Source organism: Amblyomma mixtum, chromosome 6 (assembly GCF_055824585.1).
Source record: "Amblyomma mixtum isolate Tamu chromosome 6, ASM5582458v1, whole genome shotgun sequence".
Lineage (NCBI taxonomy): Eukaryota > Metazoa > Arthropoda > Arachnida > Ixodida > Ixodidae > Amblyomma > Amblyomma mixtum.
This window is the reverse complement of record NC_143017.1, coordinates 100,918,777-100,940,569: the sequence shown is the minus strand read 5'-3', so window position 1 is coordinate 100,940,569 and position 21,793 is coordinate 100,918,777. Positions and strand designations below refer to the sequence as shown.

At 46.4% G+C, this 21,793-nt stretch overlaps 1 long non-coding RNA gene across 1 annotated transcript in view; it reads right to left on the bottom strand.

Moving 5' to 3' along the window:
* Positions 1-21,793, bottom strand: part of LOC149339862 (uncharacterized) — a 163,074-nt gene that overhangs the window by 85,437 nt on the left and 55,844 nt on the right. The window contains exon 3 of the long non-coding RNA XR_016283827.1: positions 13,342-13,417. This is a non-coding gene — a long non-coding RNA (uncharacterized LOC149339862). The remainder of the gene's footprint in view (positions 1-13,341; positions 13,418-21,793) is intronic.

The following is a 21,793-nucleotide window of genomic DNA, read 5'->3' as shown; positions in this document are numbered from 1 at the left end:
GGTTCAAGGGGAGTAAGATGCCTTGCCAGAGTGCCGACAAGACGGCGCGGATTAGTTTAGAAGCCTATCACATAAAGAAGCTTTTCAGTAAGCGTTTCAGCACCCCGTCTTTATCTGTCTTTGCTGTTGAGTTTGGTTTTCTTGAAGCGACTAAATGGTGACGAAGTGTAAACAAAAACTAAAACAACGAGATTTCGTGTGCTCTGCTTCTGCTTTATTGCGCACGCCTTTTCCTATCTTGGCTGTCATCAATCCTTGTTAAGTATCTGTTCCATCCTTTTCGCTCATCACACAACCTTATATAAGCGATATACTCGTATAATAAAAGCAGCTGTCAGTTAGCATTTGTGTGTGTGTGTGTGTTGTCACGCTGTGGTTGTCACAGTTCGTGCTAACAACTTTTACGAAATCTAACCAAATGTGTTCAAGAGCACCTCTCCTGCAGTTGTGGCCGCAACAATACCAACATGTGAAACACTCTGTAGGGGAGCCCCTCATCTGAATAAGCTTTCCACAATCACCACATGAGCGTAGTTACATCAATTATGAGGTGTGTTATGCGAAATCGTTGATACCTTTTTCGAGTATTTCTGCTCAGCCGATTATCACTGCATATAAACTGTACAGGAGGGCTCTGAATTATCCGCGTTTTTTTTTAAATATGAATACTTAGGTTCACAATATATGGTAAGAAAACCACAAATTCTTGTAAATAAATGCAAAAAACTACATGCATCAATAGTGTATACGTAGTATTTCAATCGTTCAGAGAGCAAGCCTAATCAACCATTCAGAGTGCAATATTGATTTTCAAGGACTTGAAGCCTAAGCTGTTAGAGCGCGGCATGCGAGTAGCCGCTTGTCTTTCTTTCACATAATCGAAAACCCTGTGGTGCTTTGTGTGAAAATTGGAAAATTAGATTTAAAGTCAATACAGTCAAATGAACAAAAAACACTTGCACACTTTTGATGGCTTTGCTAAAATATTCCTAGAAAAACTTTCATGAAATTACTTTCTCTCCAGAGGCATCATAATTTCCAACCATTGTTCTTATTAGGTTTCCATGGCCATTCAGAAAGGTCCGCGAATATCTGTTAGCGTTCAGCAGAAAGTGTGCACAATACCAGTGGTTGTTTTGTGTGTTCATGTTTGTTTAAGTTTTGTGTTCCTGCTTGACGAAAGTAAAAAAAAAAGCGATCAGTTGCTTGATATTTGCTTTTTTTTTCAGGTCTCTTCGCGATGGTACTGACACCATTTGTAGCTGTTGTACTCTAGCAATGATTTGGCCGCTTGCCAGATAATAAATTAAATCTGCAAAAGATAGAATTCGAATGCGCACAAAAAAGTTTATGAGCGAGTAGGTCATCCTGTAACAAAGTATCGAACCCCTACTAAGTCGTGTTTAACGCTGAACAGTATCTGTCCCTGTAGTGAACAATCCGCTTCTTGAACTCGCAACAAATTCGAGCTCTCTTTCTTTCCTTTGCGCTTTCTTTGTTTCCTTGTTTCTCTCTTTTATTCTGCTTCTGTTCTGCTGCTGGCCTTGCTTGTGTTTTACGATATCTCTACCTTACTACATCGCACGGTTAGTCTGCCATGTCGGAAGCCATTGGCATTGTGTCGCAGCTTCTACATAACTGCAGTTCTGTTGGAGAGCAAATGCGCCGAGAAAAAACTCCGAGTCAGGCGCTGTCTCCGACGTGCTAGCCAGACCGGCAGCGAAGGGAAGGGCTGTCGCTTCCCCAGCCAGCGGCCTTCGGAGTTGGATGACAGGAAAATGATGGGCCTCGGCGACGTGGCCGATGCAATCACGGTCGGCCTAAATTTGAGCGCGTCAAATCGAGTTATACTCGGCCCTGTCGACGTTCATATCGCCAGACTGGCCAGGATTGCTTCACTCGGCACTGTGCCATCTCGCTTCTCTTTTTTTGCTCACTAGTGTGTGAAGCTATTGCATTTGATTCGCACTTTCTTTTCCTGGTCTGCTCTTTCTCACTACTGTCGGTGCACTCGGCGATTTCTAGCTTCTGTCTTTTTTTGTGATTTCCATAAGCCTCTGTCCTGGCGCAGCGGGCCTGTGTAGCCTCGCGTCAGCTTGCAAATCAGCTGACCTTGGTGGCTCTGAGAACACGATTTCTACGACGCCTAATACTGGGTTGGGAAAAAATTCTCTCTCTCTTGATGGCTTTAGCCTTCGTTAGCGATTCTCTCAGATGGTTGTAAGTGCATTTTATGAATATGACATCATTTTCGTTGAAACGAACAAGAAAAGCTGTCAATCATTTTTTCCTAAATGAAAATTTAATGTAGAAAACATCTTGGAATCGGTAACTTCACGAGAAATTGCCCATAACTTTTCGGGTTTCTTCTTTTGTAGACAATGGGAAGGCTCTGGAACTTTTTCAACAGCATAAAAAAAGAGAGTTCTATGTGGGGGATAGCACTATAAATATTTATAAAAAGCAGTACAATCAAATGCTTGCCTATTTTTAATGGCATGAAGAAAAGTTCCGCTTAAATAAGGAATTTAGTGGAAGTGGACAAGAGGCGTCAGACGAAACTTCATACGCGCTTAGGATAGAGCGTCAACGTCGTAGTAAAGCATACCAGAATTGGCGCCTCGCCGTGCTTGCTAATGTCACTATCTAGATCATTCTTGAAAAGAAGAGGTATGCAAGAAATGTTCGCTCTCAACAATAGCAACAAAAACAACAACTTGTAGAAAGAGTGGGTTGTTTTCGGCTACCTTCTTGACTGACGCATTGCAAGGAACTGTTGCAACGGGAAAAGACCAGGTTCGAGGAACATCAAGTTTAAGCTATGGCTTCAAATGTGAAATGTTACCTATGTGTCCTTACCGCCGCCACTTCAAATAGTTTTCTAGCGACGCATTCTCATGCTAAGCTTTATCCACATCAGGAGATTGACAAGGTTTTTTAGCAGCATGATGAGCACTTCAGGCAACTTGATCGTCTCATGTCTGTGTTTGTGAAGTTCTGGCTACACTTATACGCTTCAGTTATCTTGTGTTTCTGCGGTAATTGTAATTTAATGAACCTGGCTTTAGTGTGAAAAATTATTTACTGCAATAGCTTTTAAAACTGAATCGTGTAGCCCACATACTGCCTTCCTCATATGTTTACCATAAAGCTTAAAACGCCGGCAGATAGCTGTAGACCAGGGAAGTTTATTTACGCAATATGTTCCTCAAAATGCCGAATGTGCCTTAATATTATAAAGAATTTTGTTACTCTTTTACCTGGCCATTCATTAATTCTCGCTCTTGGTAAACAACATGATAAACGTTAGCTCTCCACTTCCGTTAAAGCCTTTTTGCCCAACCTTACCGTTACACACGACCAGCATCCAATTGTAAATTTAACCTTCTCAAATGTAATAATGTATATGGTCACCGCGTGATAGAACTGAACTGAGCAAAAATATGGAACGAATTGCTGATCGAGGTAAAAGAAGCCAGAAATTGTGAAGTGACTTGAAAACAGCATTGCAAGTCTAATCAAATTTCTGCCTGAAACTCTTTTGTTAATTCTTAACACCTCTATTTTTGGTGCTTGGTTTTGGTATTTGTTTTTGTTTGTATTAGCTGCATTCTTTTCTTATTTTTGTACTTGTTAATATTTTGTACTGCGTGTATTCTTCTTGCAGTCCCTTATGTTATTTTCGGTTTTCATTCTGTGTATTTTGTAAACGTGCACTGTTTCGTACATCATGATAACTCTTTAGTTTCTCGCGCTCTGCGGCTGTACAAGTAATTTTTGTATTCACCACTCCATAAACCAAACCAAACCACTAGCCTCTGTACCTATCGGTACAAACAGCGTTTGGGCATATCTCTTGTTATCACAATAAGGTCCCGATTAAAAAAAAATGACACAGCGAACATCTCCATGAACAAGTAAAGCAATAAATTATATAAATTAAGGCACGTCAGTTACAGAGTACCATTTGTAAGGACTAACTATGGAACCGAAATGCTTTCATATTTAATTCCCAGTCTTCTAAATAAACATACACAGGCCATAGAAATTATTCAGAAATCTGTTTCCCAAAAGTCATTCAATAGAAATGCTAAAGCTTACCTCCTTTCTCGCCCGAATGATTAAAATTCTTGATGTCCCTGTTTTTCCGTCAACTCTTTCAATTCTCGTGTTTTTCTTGTTGTGATGTGTCTTGTAAATATTTACTTTAATTATGTCATTACAAAAGTATGCACCTTCCTCCTACTTTTACCTTGTATAATTATGTGTTGTTTTTTCTAATGAGAGTGTATGAAGCTCTTGCTTCTTTTGCCGCTTGCCGTGAGCATTGTGTCGGGTGCTTGGGCCCCGTCAGGCAGAGTGCATCTGCCTTTTGCCCCTGTATCCGAGACCTTGTTGTCTGAAATAAAGATCTATCTATCTATCTATCTATCAATATGCGGGATCCGAGATAACACTACTAATTACCGAATTTTCTACCCGTTTCATAATAATTTCAACAGCGCATGCTACACACGGACACAGGACGAGAAAACACACACGAGCGCTGATCAGCGCACGTGTGCGTGTTTTCTAGTCCTGTGTCCGTGTTTAGCATGCGCCGTTGAAATTATTATGAATGACCAATTAGCCCGTCAGCTCACTCCGTTTCAGAAGGCCATTCTTAGTGCTTGCGTTAAACTTTACAGGTTCAGTTGTGTTTTCCTCCAACAAACATGCACAGGTTCCAACTTAACGGAAGAACAAGCACAAAAACTGCTGCAGAAGTTTGTGATGAAATCTAGCATAAAGCATCATTCAGTTGCGAAGGTACGCTTCGCTCACGTGCCTACTGAGATCACAGCGTACGGAGCAACAAAATGGGAATGAACACTGACGAATGCTAGCATATCGGCTTCTAATGACCTCTCTCAGGGTCAGTGATCACGTTAGGAGGCTCATTACGCTGCGAGACCGTAGCAGGGAAGACAACGAGAAAAGACAGGAGCAGCGTTGCTAAGTGCCAGGATAGCGGAAGTGGAAATGACACACTCGGTGGCAATGAAAGGGAGATTACCTACTATAGCTACTGGTCATCAGCGCTCAGGATATGTTGCCCGATTGCAGGGCAGGAACGTGAGCTGCCAGGCTTTACTTAGTTAATCCCTTCCGCCCAATTCAGCTGCTTTTAGGCTGCGTCTAGATTGCCGGTTGTGCTGGGAATGCGTGGCGTGCTTCCGTCGTCAGAGTAGCGCAGGGTTAACTGAGCAATCATGGGCAATGTCGATATCTTTCCTTCCGATTTCAGCTACTTCGCTTTCGCAACGGCTTCTTCTCTCGCTGTTGCTCTTCTTCGGGCCGGGCGAATCCTGTTTTATTGTTTTTGCTTTTTTTTTGGTGTGGTTGCTAACTATAGCCGGTGGAACACGCTACCACTCTGTTTTCCCGCTGATTTAGAGGACACAGATCATCCGCGGGATCACAAATGGCTACTTTTAATTTCTTTTTGCTTTTTAAAGCGCAATATTTACTAGCCTATTAACTAGCCAAGGTCATCGGTGTGGTAGATTTGACCTTCAAGTGGAGGAGTGGAGATGTGTCAGCCACGTGGTACACCACGTGACCAGCTGTGAGCTTGAAAGACAGAAGGCACCGCTCTCGTGTGCATGCACACTGCCGCCTCGCGGCTTCTTGCTTTGGATGAAGCGAGTCGATCGGGACCGTCTACGCCGCCGGAGCGGTCTTGTAGAGGATGGACTGAGCCTGATCATCAGGCTGACGTTGCAGCATGCTAAGTAATTAGCTAGAGGTAGGGAATTTAAACGTGCCAAGCTAGCGCCAGAGAACGCCGCAGAGCGGGAGCGTCGTCTGGCTCAACGGCAGCTGATGGATGCCAAAAGGCGGCTGCAGCCAAGAGCTTTGGAAGCAGCCGCTGCTGCTTCTGCCTCCGCCACGAATTCGGCGACGGACGGAGAGGTTGAGCCTAACCTGGCTTAGCAACACAGCATAAACACGCATAACAAAGCTGTCGCTTGCATAACCGGTCTTAGCCGAGCCAATTGAAGCCGCAGCCATTTTTTGAACTGGTATGTATATAAGACAAGTGACAGAGTAAACGAGAGCAAACCCTTGAATCGTGCGCCAGTTCCGTTTATGTGTTTTGCTAGTTGTTCATAAAATTGACGGCTGAATGGCTTTTAGACCAACCTCTTCCATTAACTCCATATCTGCAAACTTTGTACCAATACATTGTGTAAGTAGAGAGAAAACGGACCATTCAAACGGGAAACATCAAATATTTCTTTTTGGCTTGGTTTGGTTTATGGGGTTTAACGTCCCAAAGCGACTGAGGCTATGAGAGACGCCGTAGTGGAGGGCTCCGAAAGTTTCAACCACCTGGGGATATTTAACGTGCACTGACATCGCACAGTACACGGGCCTCTAGAATTTCTCCTGCAAAGAAATTCCGTCGCCGCGGCCGGGATCGAACCCGCGTCTTTCGGGTCAGCAGCCGAGCACCATAACCACTGAGACACCGCGGCGGCATTTCTTTTTGAGAACTGCGATTCGGGCGCTAATACCTGCATTGAACACTGTTTCGCATTGATCCGATGACATTTCTTTGGCTTTCTTTTCTGCCTAATTGAAAGCATTGTGTACAGCAATCAATTTTAGAATCTCAAACTCGTCCTTACTGTGTATCTTAACCAGTTTGACGTTATAACGTAAGATGACACGTGCCAAAAACGTAGTCTGTTATCTTTATAAGAACGCTCATAGCCACCGTGGTGGCTCAGTGGTTACGGGGCTCGGCTGTTGATCCGAAAGGTGTAGGTTCGATCCCAGCTGCGGTGGTCGAATTTCGATGGAGGCGACATTCTAGAGACCCGTGTATTGTGCGATGTAAGTGGACGTTAAAAAACCCCACGTGGTCGAAATTTCCGGAGCCCTTCACTACGGCATCTCTCGTAGCCTGAGTCACTTTAGAACGTTAAACCCTGTAAACCAACGAAGAACACTCCTGATCTGCGTATTCTGTCCTCTGCAGTTGAAAAAGTGGAAACGACATTATGCTTATCTTATTTTGCTCTGAGTTTTCAAAATCCCTAGGCTATGAAACCTAAAGCCGTGACCTCTCCACACTCACGGACGTCAGTGCCTAAAATGTTAAGCTTTCGCATTCCTCTGGTGGTATCGTTCGTCGCGCCGCTAACGAGACCTGGAAAAATTTCTGCTTTAAGAAAGCACAAATCTCTTTATGCGAGGTGAAGAGGGCGGCTGCTGAAATGCCGAGGCTTAAGACACGTGTTTAAGGCCAGTCAACAGCTGCTGGTCGGATCGCAGCGGCGCGGCGGTAGCGCGACGCACCCTCCGTCAACCTCGCAGCTATGCAACTTAGGGCGGCATTGGAGTAAGTAAGCAAATATGCGTTGCTCACTTCCATCTGAGGATCGTGAAGCGGAATTTTCGTAGGACTGTGTCTGGCCTTTCGTAGCAACATAAATAAAACAAGGCGTCTCCATACGAAATCATCGTACTTTGAACAGAGGAATACGCACTTGCGTACACTTCCGTGTATGCTCTAAATAATAAGCTTCTGTTCATACTTTAAAGAAAACATGCGCAGCACCTGAAGGAGTCTTCGTTATGCACATGAACGCTATCGTCGCTTTCTGGCTGCATATATAATCATTATAAATTTTTACATCAGCCTGATCTTCTCTAAAGAAATTCCACGTCGTTACCGAATGTCTGAGCGTTGCGAACGCGGCGGGGCAAGGAACACTGAAGCATATGCGGCACTTCGAATGCCAGATCAGGATATATGGCATCACGCGTGGGCGCTCTTTCTTCTAAAACCGTCGCCGTTCATTTGACACTAGTTTTTGAAGAGGCCTAACAATAAAATCAGCGAGGGTATAAAAAAAAAGAGCTGCAACGAGCAACGGGAGTATCACATGGCGCAGCCTGCAGGCGTTTGATATCACCTCAGAAGAACTGATAATGCCAGCTGTCTCAGGGTCCGAAAGCCGAGCCTTCCCGTCGGTAGGGGTGACCGTTCCAGCATTTAGAATGCTGCATAACTTTTTTTAAAGATAGACCAGAACTATGACTAACTACAATTCCAGGCTTATGGGATCTGTTCTAGATGACCTTTCAAAGATGCTATAGCCGCATGGCACAAATCCTGATTCCGAATGTCGAGCTATGTTTCCCATCGTTGCCATCGAGTTACATAGAGTATTCCACAATCTCACTGTTTCCCCACGTAGCTATCCACGAGCCTGAAAACGCTGCTGAACCGGCTCACAAGTCATAAATAATAATAATAATAATATAATGGTAAACCGCAAGATAACCGATGGTCCTCAGGAGTAAGGGAATGTATTCCTTGAGGTGTAGTGTCTGACGGGAAGCCGTCTGGTCGTATTCCAAGAGAAAGCAAGCGCAGCGAGGGGCGGCAGAAGGTGGGGGCAAAAGATTAAGTTCGCGGGGATAGAATGGCCGCAGATGGTACACGAGAGGGCTAGTTATAGAGGTAAGGGAGAGGCCATTGCTCTGCAGTGGGCGGAGTCAGGCTTATGATGATATTTATGAAAGGAAAACCATGTTACTGATTAAAGAATATATAACTAAATATCACGTGTTCTGGTGGTGTCCACAGCTGAAAACTCTATGCACTTGAAGAAACAAAGCAACGAAGTGACAGTATGATTTATTGCGGTGAAAGAATTTTTTGGTACCTGGCACGCCATCATTTATTCAGTCTGAAGTCTTTTTTTTTCGCCTGTTGTTGCTAGGCGTGGAACAGATATGTATAAAAAAATCCGAACATTCTGTTTAAAGCTGAGTTCTTGCCTACATTAGCAAGCCTATTATCTGTCCTTTTGAAACAATGCGATTAGGGTGACGTCACGTTGTATTTCAATGCTTTCGTTTTTCAAGTCAGTGCATAAATCACATTTTACTTCGATTATGTAAGCTCTCCTGTGCCAGTGTCAAGACTATCTCAAAATATTGACGCTGCGCCTAAGCTTGAAATGCGACAAAATATGCGCGCCTCTCAGGTCGGGTGTGTCCTGCTAGTGGCGCCTGTACAATGATTCAAACAGCGCCGCGTGTGTGAGAGCGACCGGCCACCAGAGATGACTTCGTAGTAAAGCATGGGCTCGCGCCTCAGCTTCCCTTACTCTAGTCCTAATGCCGTGCTCAAGGATGTAGGAGAGAGCCGCCGCGGTGGCTCAGTGGCTATGGTGCTCGGCTGCTGGCCCGAAAGACGCGGGTTCGATCCCGGCCGCGGCGGCTGAATTTCTTTGGAGGAGAAATTCGAGGCCCGTGTACTGTGCGATGTCAGTGCACGTTAAAGAACCCCAGGTGGTCGAAATTTCCGGAGCCCTCCACTACGGCGTCTCTCATAGCCTTAGTCGCTTTGGGACGTTAAACCCCATAAACCAAACCAACCAAACCAAGGATGTAGGAGAATCCTGAAATGCAATATCGCGTCCTGTGGAGCTCAAAATACGGCGTGGTGTTTCGGAAAAGCTTGTTGTTTCGCTGACATTAGAAATGGCGGCATGATCATCATCATCAGCCTGACTACACCACTGCAGGGCAAAGGCCTCTCCCATATCTCTCCATTAGCCCTGTCCTTTGCCAGATGCGACCACCGTATCCCCACAAACTTCTTAATCTCATCCGTCCACCTCACTTTCTACCGCCCCCTGCTACGATTGACCTCTCTACATCTCTTGGAATCCACTCCGTTACCATTAAGGACAGCGGTTATCTTGCCTTCATATTACATGCCATGCTCAAGCCCATCTCTTCCTTTTGATTTAAACTAGGATAACCTTAACCCTCGTTTGTTCCCTTACCCACTCTACCAGCTTTCGTTCTCTTAACGTTACACCTATCAATTTTCTTTCCATAGCTCGCTGCGTTGTCCCTAACCTAAGCTGAACACTCCTTCTTACAGGTCAACCACGCCTCAAAAGCGGTGCGGTGGAAAAGAAGGACGGCTTCTGGTTGGCTTCGTTCCAGCAGGGCGGTGCTCTCGTTCTAGCCGACGGTATACGATAACCGAAGCATCAGCCAGCCACAAAGCGCTCTTTAGGGAGGATATGCTCACCAACTCAGGCTGTCATTTGCTGACGCTAACTCTAGTTACACAGCTATCGCAGCATTTCAGACTTTCACTGTGGCAGCTGCACCAGCCACGACTCAACGTCACACTTGAAGTTCAGAAGAGCAAAGAAAAAAACGGAGGTGATCAGCTTTGTACCTTCTCACCCCTTAAGCACAACTCGACGCTCTGGATTAGGAAAGACGCAAACTAATCAGTCCTCACGTTTGTGCCGTTGCGGTGATTCCGGTGATGCTGGAACCGTAGGACACGATCACATCAGTACAAAGGCAAACATGTCTCCTTTCGTGTCACGACGGCACCCCCGCTGAGCGATGGGCGCTGCACAATCTCAAGCACACTGACACGCAAGCACAAGCGTGAGCATTGCCGTCGCACCAGAGCACTCCCGTTGTCTTTCACTGAAGCGAGCCCAGGACGAAAACCATCGGGGCGTGGATCTCTTCTTTTGCACTGTTCAGCGGGCGACCGCGGGGCTAAGCAGTTTTCTCCGGATGACGCGGTTTTCCTTTCTGCTCGCCGCAAGACAAATCCGCTTGTCCCGTAATACAAAAATAGCGTGCTCGCTGCTTCTGGAATGAGTCGCTCGACTTCTTCGTCGCGCCGGCGTTAGATTCCTACGTGAAAGAACAAGTGCTCGAAATGCACGCAGCTGGGTCTTTAGCTGCCCTCGGAATGACGCGAAGTATGGAGGAGGAGACAGAGCAGCGCAGATCGAGCAGTTCTGCGGCGCCCTTCAAAACCGCTCGCTAGGCACTTTCTTTACCCTGCTCTTTCTTTCTCTCTGGACGTTGTCATTTGCAGCTGCGGCGGTAAATCTCTCGAAACTTCCTGCTGTTTTTCCGGCGCATGCCAAGATTTGGACGGTTCTTTGTCTTTTTAACGCCATCGGTCTTCATACCTGTCTTCTCGTTCGCTCAGACATTTTGGCGAAACTATGAAGGCATCTTGTGCGAGCGACTTGATGACGTCGCTTGCTCACGCCTCTAGTGAAGCGCGTTTTCCGAACGCAATGCTATGATTGCTGCTTTGTTCGATATGATCGCTGATGCCTTTCTGCTCCTTGACTCTGCTGGCTGCATTCTCTCAGTTGCGGTCTGGTTTTCTTAACTTTCCATCTTTCTTTTATGCGTCGTATTCAGCGACGTGCTAGCTTTAAGCGTAAAGATTAAGACAGGCAGCACTAATGCAGCTTAGTGTCCGGAAGTTAGGCAGCGCTATACTTAGGGTTAACGGTGTGGTGATATTACAACTACCTAATAGATATACGTGACATAGTTGCAAACAGAGCATATATGCTCATTAGCAGCCGCCTTAGCGATGTGAAATGGCTAGAAGGGAAAACTGTACATCTTTGTTATGTGTTCAGTGTTCAAAAAAAAAATTCTTACTATTGTTATTAATATAGGGCGGCGTAATAAAACTTCGTTTGAAGGCAGGTAAGAGTGACAGGAAACGAAGCCGGAAAAGTGTGCTTTCCAATAAGGACGAGTGTGTTGTAAGAAAGCTGCAGAGGAGAATGCCTCGAGTGACGCTTTTTAAGTGAGTGTACCAACAAAGTACGGCAAATAACCCACAGCCCTCCGCTCATTTCGTGAGTGAGGCAAGACTGGCTTAAACCGAGTTTGCACGGCTAATGGATTGTTGTTCCTAAATATTGCAGCAGTTTCGGGCGTAGGGTCGAAATCTGACGGGAACAAGAACCAAAAACTGTGCGAACTCTTTTGAAACTTTAAACATTTTAATTCTTGTGCCAAGCTGTTGAACGCACTCAAGAGTTTTGTTCAAGCTTTTCAGGCGCAGATACCGGTGTTGCCTTAGCTCACGCTTTCTTCCACAAAGTTCATACGCCAGTTCGAGTAAAACAGTGACGATCGCTACTTTCACTTGAAATCTGACGTAACCACTGCGGCCGCAGTGACTCATTCGTTATAGTGCTCGTCTGCTGACCTGAAAGACACGGGTTCGATCGCTTCCGTGGTGGTCTCATTTATGCGGAGGCGAAATGCTTGACACCCATGTCCTGTGTGATGTTCTTGCACGTTAAACAACCCCAGATGGTCGAAATTATCCGGACCCTCCGCTGCGGCTTCTCTCATTCCCCGAGAAGCTTTAAGATGTTGAACTGCATATAACCATCATTGCACCACTCTCTTTGTTTAATGTAGGACTTCCTCGAAGTAATGCTGCGCTTCAACAGTTTCATTCTGGTTCCCCAAATATCAGTGTCTCCAAAGTAGTACAGGTGCAAACGACTGTAGGTTCATTTAAAAATTCATGCACTATGTCAAGGTGATGAACTGGTGATTGCCTCATTACCGGCGATAAGAGTAAGTCTTCGTAAAGCCTAGCACTTCGTTTCCTAGGAACTTCACAGGCTGCATCTTTCAGTTAGCTCCGCACAGCCCACAACCTTTAAGCAGGCGGCAGTGAGAAGCTGTTCCGCGTCGGCACTTGTTCGCCGTCTGTTGCCTCATGAATATAGAGCTCAACAAAGCAAGTGAATCGAAGTGAAGGCGTTGCAACGCCGGGCCACGCCGCCGTCTGCGGACAGCGTGGCTTCCGTGCGGCGAGAGCATTGCCCGCCGCTCCGTCATTTCGCTTCGGTCTTGGCAGACCTACGCACATTAAACTCATCGAAGTAGCAGATGTCGGCACAAGCCGCACTCACGCCAACACTTTACGAAGTGCAGTTGCTACGAGCTGTTTTCAATGTTTCGTGATATCACTTTCTGCGTGTTGTTAAACGGGTACAAGCACAATTTATTTTGCAAACAGCAAAAGGCCCAAGTTCCTAGTTGCCATGAAAATGAGCTCGAGAACAACAGTGCGCAGGGTTAAAACGGAAATCGCGAATGATTTTGCACCGGTAGTCTCGGTCTCGGTCGGCGCCAGCACTGAAGTGCACCTTAAAGCCGCAGTCAACCTGGCAACCTTGATAGTCTATTGTGATAGTCTATCACAATACTGATGACGTCAGTGTCCCTAGCAAGTACTGGTTGTTCTTGAAAACAACCACTGGGTTCAGTAACGTCACAATAATTTGAGGAAGTGCAACTGAGATGAGGTGGAAATGCCGAGCAACTGAACGCCTGCGACTGAAACTTGCTAGAAGGCATCTCCTAACGTCCCCGAAAAAAAATCATATCGATTTTATGGGGTTAGTAATTTTGTGCTGGAATCTTTTTAGCAGAAAAACAGAGCAGTCACTCGCTTACCTAGCTTCGGGGGTACAGCAGGGTGCCGGAACGTTCTGAGCACGTGACAGCAAGACAGCGTAGAAGTTCGGGACACCTGAAACAAAAATGTCAAGTTTAATGCCAGCCCTAGGAGAACGACGAGCAAAATAATAGCAATATTGACGCGTCACTAATATTACCACTGAGGAGGCAGCTGTGATTATCTGTGAGCTACAGGTGAAAAAAAAAAGGTGAGATATCGCTGTGGGGATGTGTCTACTGAACATGTCGGTCAGTATCATGTCTTGAATTTTTAGAACCGCTGCTTTTGAACCCACTTTAATAACAAATTTGAGTGTGGTTCTCGCTGTGAGCGCTCTCTAAAAAGAGAGAGAGAGAGAGAAACTCTTTAATGAAATAAGAGAATTTCGAAAAAGAGCGCTGATAAGTGAGAAATGCGATACACAGTGCTCTGCAACTTTATCTTAGCAGCTTTGAAAAATCCCCCTGCCAGAAACAGAGGGTCGTTTGAGGTGAAGCCGCGCAGAGGGATTGCGTATTGGAGTAACTTTGGTCTCGTGCCAAGTCTGTCAACGACACCTCTCAATGACCCGGCCGCGTTTAGTGGGAAACCGGGATTCTCTGTGACGAGACAGAGGGAGCGAAAGCCACCAATGCCGAGTGGCGGTGGTGGTAAAAAAATTGGTGATGATTACGTTACTTCCTAATGAGAAATTTGAGTGCCGCTCATCAGCTGTTTCAGCTTTTCGATAGAATGAGGCGATTGATTGATTGATTGAAAACATCTTCATTTGCTCAATACTCTTAGAACATATGGGTGGACCGCCTAGTCTGGTAGTCCACAGGCTGTTGCTGCTGCGCTGGCCCTCCCCACCAGCCAGTACTGACGGCCATGATCATCGCTGAGCAGAATAGCCTCCCACTGCTCCTCTGAGGGGTTTGGAATGGGGTCAACTAAGGGATTAAATTGGCATGCCCATACCATGTGGTAGAGGTTAGCTACCTCTACCACATGGTATGGGAGAGTATAGTACCACTGGTGTAACTTAGCTGGCGTTGGGTATGTGTTGGTTTGTAGTCTACTAAGGGTGTTCTCTACTAACTTATTGAGGGATTTATGTGGTGTTGGGTACTCCTTTCTGGCTGTTCTGTATGGCGCGAGATTGTCAGCATACACTGCTAAACCCATTAGGTCGCGGCACCCTTCATGGTCATCAGGGGGAGACGCCCGGTATAGAAGAGCTCGGGCATGCCTGTGAGCGGCTTCGTTTCCTCCTGGTAGTTCCAGGTAACCGGGAAACCAGATGACTGAGGCTTGGTTGGATGGATGCTTAGTCGTCAGCAATGACAACCCTGACCTGTGAATTAATCCGTTATTGAAGTTGCGACAGGCGTTCTGGCAATCAGTGAGCACAACGGCGTTGGGGTTAGATGCTACAGCTAATGCAACAGCTGCGTCCTCTGCGTGAGTGGGGTTAGATGTTTTCATCGACGCGCAGTTCACCATCGATCCCGAAGGCGTTGAGACCACAACAGTCACGACTCCACTCTTAGGTCCTGCTGCGTCCATGTAAAGGGTGTTACTTTGCTTGTCCCATTTCTTCTGCAGGGCTTCCCCTCTTGCTTTCCTCCTCTCGATGTTATATGCGGGATGCATATTCCGCATATAACCTATAAACCTATAACCGGATATAACCTATAAAGTTAAATATTTATTTCAGTCTCCAGCAGGAATCTTCTCAGTGACCTCTTTGAGGTACGTGCCCTGAAATCCATCTTGTTTCCAAGGTTATTTAAAAGAAGAAGAGAACCTCAATGCATGCGCCCACATGGCCGCGTTACGGGGGGCAGAGGTGCTGATTTCCCCCATATAAAATTTTTCTGGGGACTGGACCTTCCCGGAAGGTGATGAAAATAGATCTGGTATTGCCCATCCAACTGGCGTCTACTACAGGGCGATAAGGGTTTCCTACGATCAAGTCATCCAGGAGTTCTGCCGGAGTCTCTTGCCAGTACGCATTACTAATTGCCCCACATACTGTTCTATCAGGGGCCGCTATGTACGCTGCTAGCGCGTATGTACTCTCTTGCAAATTGAGTTTGGTAATACGGAGCATACTGATGGCGCCTTGTTTCTCGGGCGTGTTTGCAGTGCATGTGTTGTTAGCTGGATGGATGCGGGGGTGGACCTTGTCTGGTTCTTGAAGCTCTTGGGCTGCTAGGAGAAGGGCGCACCGTAGTTGGCGGGGAGGCAAGGTGGTGAGTTGGAGGCCTCCTCTCACCACCCTGGAGGCGGGAGCGGAGGCTGTTGTCTTGATTTTTCAGTGATTAGGAGTGCAGCGCGCACGTCTTGTGACATTAGAGACAAGGACGCGAAAGCAGCGGGTGGCGAGCCGGCTGTCGCGCTGGCGTTCATGAAGGCGTTTACGGCGTTCTGCGGCGGCGTTGTAGGCTATGGGGCATTCTTACCCGCTCCTATCGTCGGGCCGGAACGCTAAACATATGAGTCCGGTCACGGGGGTCATAATCCCGCTGATCGAGGATCTCTCCAGGCGCTTGCACCTCCATGGTGGGGCCTGGAAGGGAGGTCGCGCCGGAGTAGACCAAGCTCCAGGCGGAGCGTGGCCTAACTCAAGCGGCTCGCTGGCTTGGGTGAAAAATAGGCGGGGGGGGGGGGGGGGGTGGAAATGGTCGGGCTTGTCTAATCGTCAGTGGGTGGCGCTGACCTTCACGAGGCTGTGGGCAAAGGTTGCGATGCTGGCGGTGCTGGCGATTGGCAAAAAACGCCGTCTTTGGACGGAACCAACGGGAAGTGCGTCCGTAATCAACGACCCCTAGCGGCCAGTCCACCGCCGAGTGTCCGCAGAAGGGTGGTGGTTGCACCATCTGTTCTCTGCAGGGGAAAGGCACCGGGGCGAGCGGTGCAAGGTGCGCGGGTTCTCTCATGGCGCCGCTATAGCATTTCGGCGGCAACCGTGTGCTGGCGGCTTTCAATTAGTCGATCTCAGTGCAGACGATTACTGGTTTCCATCATGCGTGGCTGAACCAGGTGATTACCGCGGTCAGACTTAAAACGAGAGAAAAGTTACTACAGTACAAAGGCTTTATGCGTGATTTCAACGATAATGAATTAGCCTGCGGTTGAGGCGGAAATTTTTGTAGCGAAAGCTACACCACTCTAGACGAAGCGCAGTCCGCGGTGCCTGCCAAAGGTCACTACCGCGCATGCGCCGTTACTACGGCAAGCAATACAATGGCGACCATGGCGACCGCGGCGTGCGAGAAGGGGAAGCTGCCACTCGGCCACGACACTTTTTTTTTCTTTCGTGGTATTTATTTACATGGTTTTGTACAGAAATATATATATATATATATATATATATATATATATATATATATATATGTGTGTGTGTGTGTGTGTGTGTGTGTGTGTGTGTGTGTGTGTGTGTGTGTGTGTGTGTGTGTGTGTGTGTGTGTGTGTGTGTGTGTGTGTGTGTGTGTGTGTGTGTGTGTAAACACACACAAAAAATGCTATTTACAGAGCACCTAGGTAGGCGCTAAATGGCACAAACATGATAGTAAACATATTAGAACTAAAATGCCGGTAAGGATATAAAGCGCATCAGGAGAGGAAACCAATCCGGTAAAAAGACCAATTCTTTGTGAATGTCGTTTACCTCCAGCCACATTCGGCTAAAATGAATTCTGGCCGAAACAACAGGTTCAACGTGGCGGTCTTGCATGCGCGTTTTCCAAAGGCTATGAAGTCCAATCAGAAGAATCATATCATAGGGTTTCGAGTCAGGATGGGAAGCAACAAGATAGCGCACACTGTAGGAATTTAGAAGAAAATCTTTCTGTCGCGTCCTCTGCAACACATCCCAAAACAAAATCGCGTCGTTGCAATCTATACAACTATGTTCAGTTTTTTCAGGCACATTGCACAAGCGACTGTTTAAAGACACAAAAATGTTTTTCCTATTGAGCCACGTGTTTACAGGTAGAGTTCCGGTGTGTAATTTGTAGAAAAATATTTTGGTGCAAGGAGAAATTGGCATTTTACGCACTCACATTAAAACATCATGACCCATGAGCCCAAAGTAGACAGAATGATAAAGTAGGGGCGGGAAGAGCGTCGATATCAAATGCCTGTACAGATTGTTGTGCGAAACAGAACATAAGTACTCATTTGAAAACCTAACTGTCAAAAAACACACGCAGGCATAAGCTTCCTGCATAGTGCCTAGTAAACGAGGGCATTCAGTAAAATTGGACGAAACTACTAAGTTCGGAAGTAGAGTCATGAAATTAACCTGCACGAATGTTTTAATAATCGGATGAGAACAATCACGGAAAAAGAAGAAACGGACAACCAACTGTCTCACTAAAGGTGCTCTAGGCCCAGTGCTCTTGCACAAACAGGCCTGAAAAGGGTACCACGCCGCATGGGCCCAAATTTGGAAGAAAAAATAAACGTCGCAAATATACGATGGAAACGCTGTATGTAATGTCTGGCGCAGTGAAGGACCTGGAGTACGTAATACATTCTTGTTGCCAGAAAGGCGTTGCAAGCCTGGGCTCGACCAAAAATTGAAAGCCGATGCGCGGTACAAACGTCTGAGCATAACGCTCAACGGCCGGAACTCGCTCTCTCCAGGAATGCGCACTTGATTTGAAGGCATGTCGTGGAACACCAAGATATTTAGGAGGCACACAAGACCATTTTACTCCAGCGTACGTGGGCGGAGTTGTGCCCCATGAACCAAACCATAGGCCAGAACTTTTGGAGTGATTCATTTGAGCACCAGAACGATGCCAAATCGATCTACCGTGGAGAACACATCATCAATGCTGGGCTTGTCAATGCAGAAAAATGCAAGATCGTCAGAATATGCTAGCAATTTGAATTCATTTCCCAAAACAGGGAATCCATGGATGTTACTGTTACGCAAAACACTCAAACAAAGCGGTTCCAGGTAAAGAGCAAAAAGCAGAGGATACATCGGACAGCCTTGCTTCGCGGAAGAGCGGATCGGCACAGAATTCGAGTACTGGCCATGAGTGATTAATCGTTACTTCTGCTGTAGCAGTAACACAGTCGCTACAGTTGCTGTAGCAAAGTTGCACTCCCTTAAGTACAGTAGAACCCACGTTTTCTCGCTCTAGAAGTGAAAACAGAAATGAATGGCGAACGCAGTCAAATGCTTTCGCAAGGTCGATCTGAAGCAGAGCAAGCTGCCCATGACAGCTGGAGGAATATTTAACAATTGTACGCGCAGCGTGAACATTACTTTGAATGGAACGGCCTCTCAAACCGCATGTCTGGTGAGATCCAGTGAGTACCGATATTGCGAATTGCAGGTGATTTGACAAGACTAGCAAAAATTTTGTAATCCCCATTTGCCAATGTAGTGGGCCTATATCCGTCTACGGAGCGCAGTTTTCCTTCATCAATAGTTTTCGGAATTAGCACTGTTTGGCTTTTTGTAAATGACATAGGAAGGGCCACGACACTTCTTTTTCTGCAGCATGGTAATTATTACAATTATGCCATATGTTATGTACAAGAGCTATCTACGAACAGTGGCACATCAACACACAAGCACGAGAAAAGAGTCAAACCGGAGCACATAGCGAATACATCATAACACGACACGTCTAAGCTACAAAGAACTAGAAAGAAGGCAAGGGACAACACAGCACTAAGAGTGAGTACCATTCCGGTTCATGCTCAGTCTGGGCATACAATTCTTTTAGGTGTACAATCATTCTAGAGAAATGGTCTTTGGCAGAAACAAGAGCCACAATGTCGGTGCATCACGGATGTTTTCCACAAGCTGACGACGTTTGAAGCTGAATAAAGGCGCGTCTAGTGAATCCACAGTTCTCAAAAACGTACCTTCGAGATATGTATTACGGCCTACGTGAGTAGTTATGAGCATGTTAATTACAGATGTCGCAATCAAGCGAGTGCGAAATTTCCACCGTTTCCGGTAAATTTCCTCCGTGCATGGCGTGTAGTAGAAGCGCAATCATGCGGCACCCACTGGAAGCCTTTCTTGTAATCTACGGCGCTGGTCCAGCAGATGGCGCAGGTGGTGGACCACGCATAGCTTTCACATTGCCGCACGTAAGGAGACTTAAATGCACCTGAAATTTTATAGCGAAAGCTGCACTAGGCTAGCAGAAGCGCTTTTCGCGGTGCCTGCCAAAGGCCACTCCTGCGCATGCGCCGTTACCAAGGCAACCAGTAGCATGGCAACCGTGGCGCCGCAGCAGCTGCGCCGCGCTGCGCTTGCGCAGAGTCGCGCCGCGCAGTTGGGTTCCAAGCCAGAAGCGATGCGCTCGCTCCACAGACACGCATCATGGAAGAAGCAGAGAACGGCCGTGCTCGTCACGGCAGCAATACAGGCTGCGTGAAATTGAGTCTTCTGATTCACAACTCGTCGCATGATACAAGGCCGGCCGATAGCGTGAAAACGACGCGAGAAAGGCTAAGCGGGTATTCGAGACGCCCGAAGAACGAGATGAAGGTTTCGCGAAGAAACACCGCCAAGCTGCTGAACGACAACGACGGCGCGTCGCTACGGAAATGCCAGTACCGTAGGCGAAGCTGCTTTCGCTACGTATATCCTGGCCTAGCTGAGCTAAGCCACTGCCAATTGTTTTTTCAAAGCTTTTGCAATGAAGTTGGAGAACGCTATAGATCACAGCGTGTTACAGCGGAAAAGAATGCAACGAGTGCACAAACACTTGATCAAATTTTCGCAGGTACTAAAGTGACTTATACGTTTGTCGTAGGCTCCAGAAACAATATATCTTTTCCCGTGACAGGTCCCACTGTAGCGTGTATTATGCGCCCACAAATCTGTTAGGAATTGTTGCACTTGAGCATCGGTTTTGTTGGATATCGACATCAACAAGGCGTAGAAATTAACTCCACAGACCATTGTCCTACTGTGTTCGTCAGTAAAAATAGCGTGCAATGCGGTAGCCACAAGCCTAGGGTAGTCATATGTTTTGTTTTTGTTTTTTTGCACGAAGAGGTTCGCAACATTACGCCCTTAATGAACTGTAGATGTAATATACTTCGCTGTGCTGCTTCTTTTTATTAGGAGCACGTGTGAAGTCTGTCGCATGCCAAATTCATTTCGCGCAGTCACATTGTTCAATGTAGCACGTGCTGACATGCACTCGATCTGCAGCATCTGAATTAATACTGATTTGTAGATAATGACGGCAAAAAAAGTGTTGTCGGGTGCATGGCAGACTGGCTTCCCGCTCGCAGCTTCAGCCGCTTATCCCCACAAGAAGTAATACTCAATAGTAATCAATGATGAATTTAGAACTGGGAGATAAAATTAACTGAAGATGGACGGGTGCATTCTGGATGCCCACTTACTCAAACTCATTCCCACTAAGCGTCAGGCTGTATAGAGCTCACGCAGGTTACGGGCTTGCAGATCTACAAACTCTCAACTCAACAAGATTTCGAACTTGCTGCGAATGTTAGGAAGTGTTGAAAAAAATCACTAGCAGTCAACACGATTGGTGCGGAGGCGAATGCATTAGAAAGTCGGCCAAGGTAGATGCATAGTGGTAGCTCTACTTCCATAGAAGCCCTTAAGTCCAAAACATGGCGGCTCATGGTGCCGGAGCAGCGTGTTCTTTGAAGTGTACGGACAACTAAATTATGACGCCATAATTAAAAAGGACACGTCATAGAAACGTAATTTTTCGCGGAATAACTAACCCATCGAATTTATCGTTGTTCAGCGTGACACACGAGACAAAGACGAAGAAAGAAAACATGACGAGCGCAGACTACAGGCGCTAGATTTAGTAGTCCACCCTCTTTGTGTCTTATCCTTTCTGGTTAACATCCCTGCCTTTCCCTCTCTCTCTCTCTCCCTCCTCCTCTTTGTGTCTTCTTCCTTTGTTTTTGCCTCGTGTGTTGCGCTGAAATTCAAGATGTTAACGCGCCAACAGGAACGACCGTTTTCTTAATGCCCGAGAGGCACAGTTATAGGTATAGTTATATTCCCATGTTTGAAAGTCGTTCTTGAGCAGCGGAGTTTGCGAGCATTGAGTTGTGACAGGATGGCGAAATTCTAGAGGCCTGTGCACTGTGCAATATCAGCGCGCATCAAAGAACCCCAGGTGGCTGAAATTTCCTGAGCCCTTTACTACGGCGTCCCTCATAGCCTGAGTCGCTTTGGGACGTTAAATCCCCCCTAAACCAGACCAAACCATTTAGTTTAACTCACACAAAGAGAGACAACACTGCAGATGCTTAACCGAAGTCAATTTCTTAGTTGAAAACCATAACACACATAACTAGGAATAGTTCCACAACAAGAGGTTGCTTATCTAAGCAAAGAGAGAAGTGAAAAGTTTCCACGAGCAGCGAACGAACTAGTTAGCTCCTATGCATAAATGACTTAGGAGTGCTGTAAGTTGTGCTGCATTT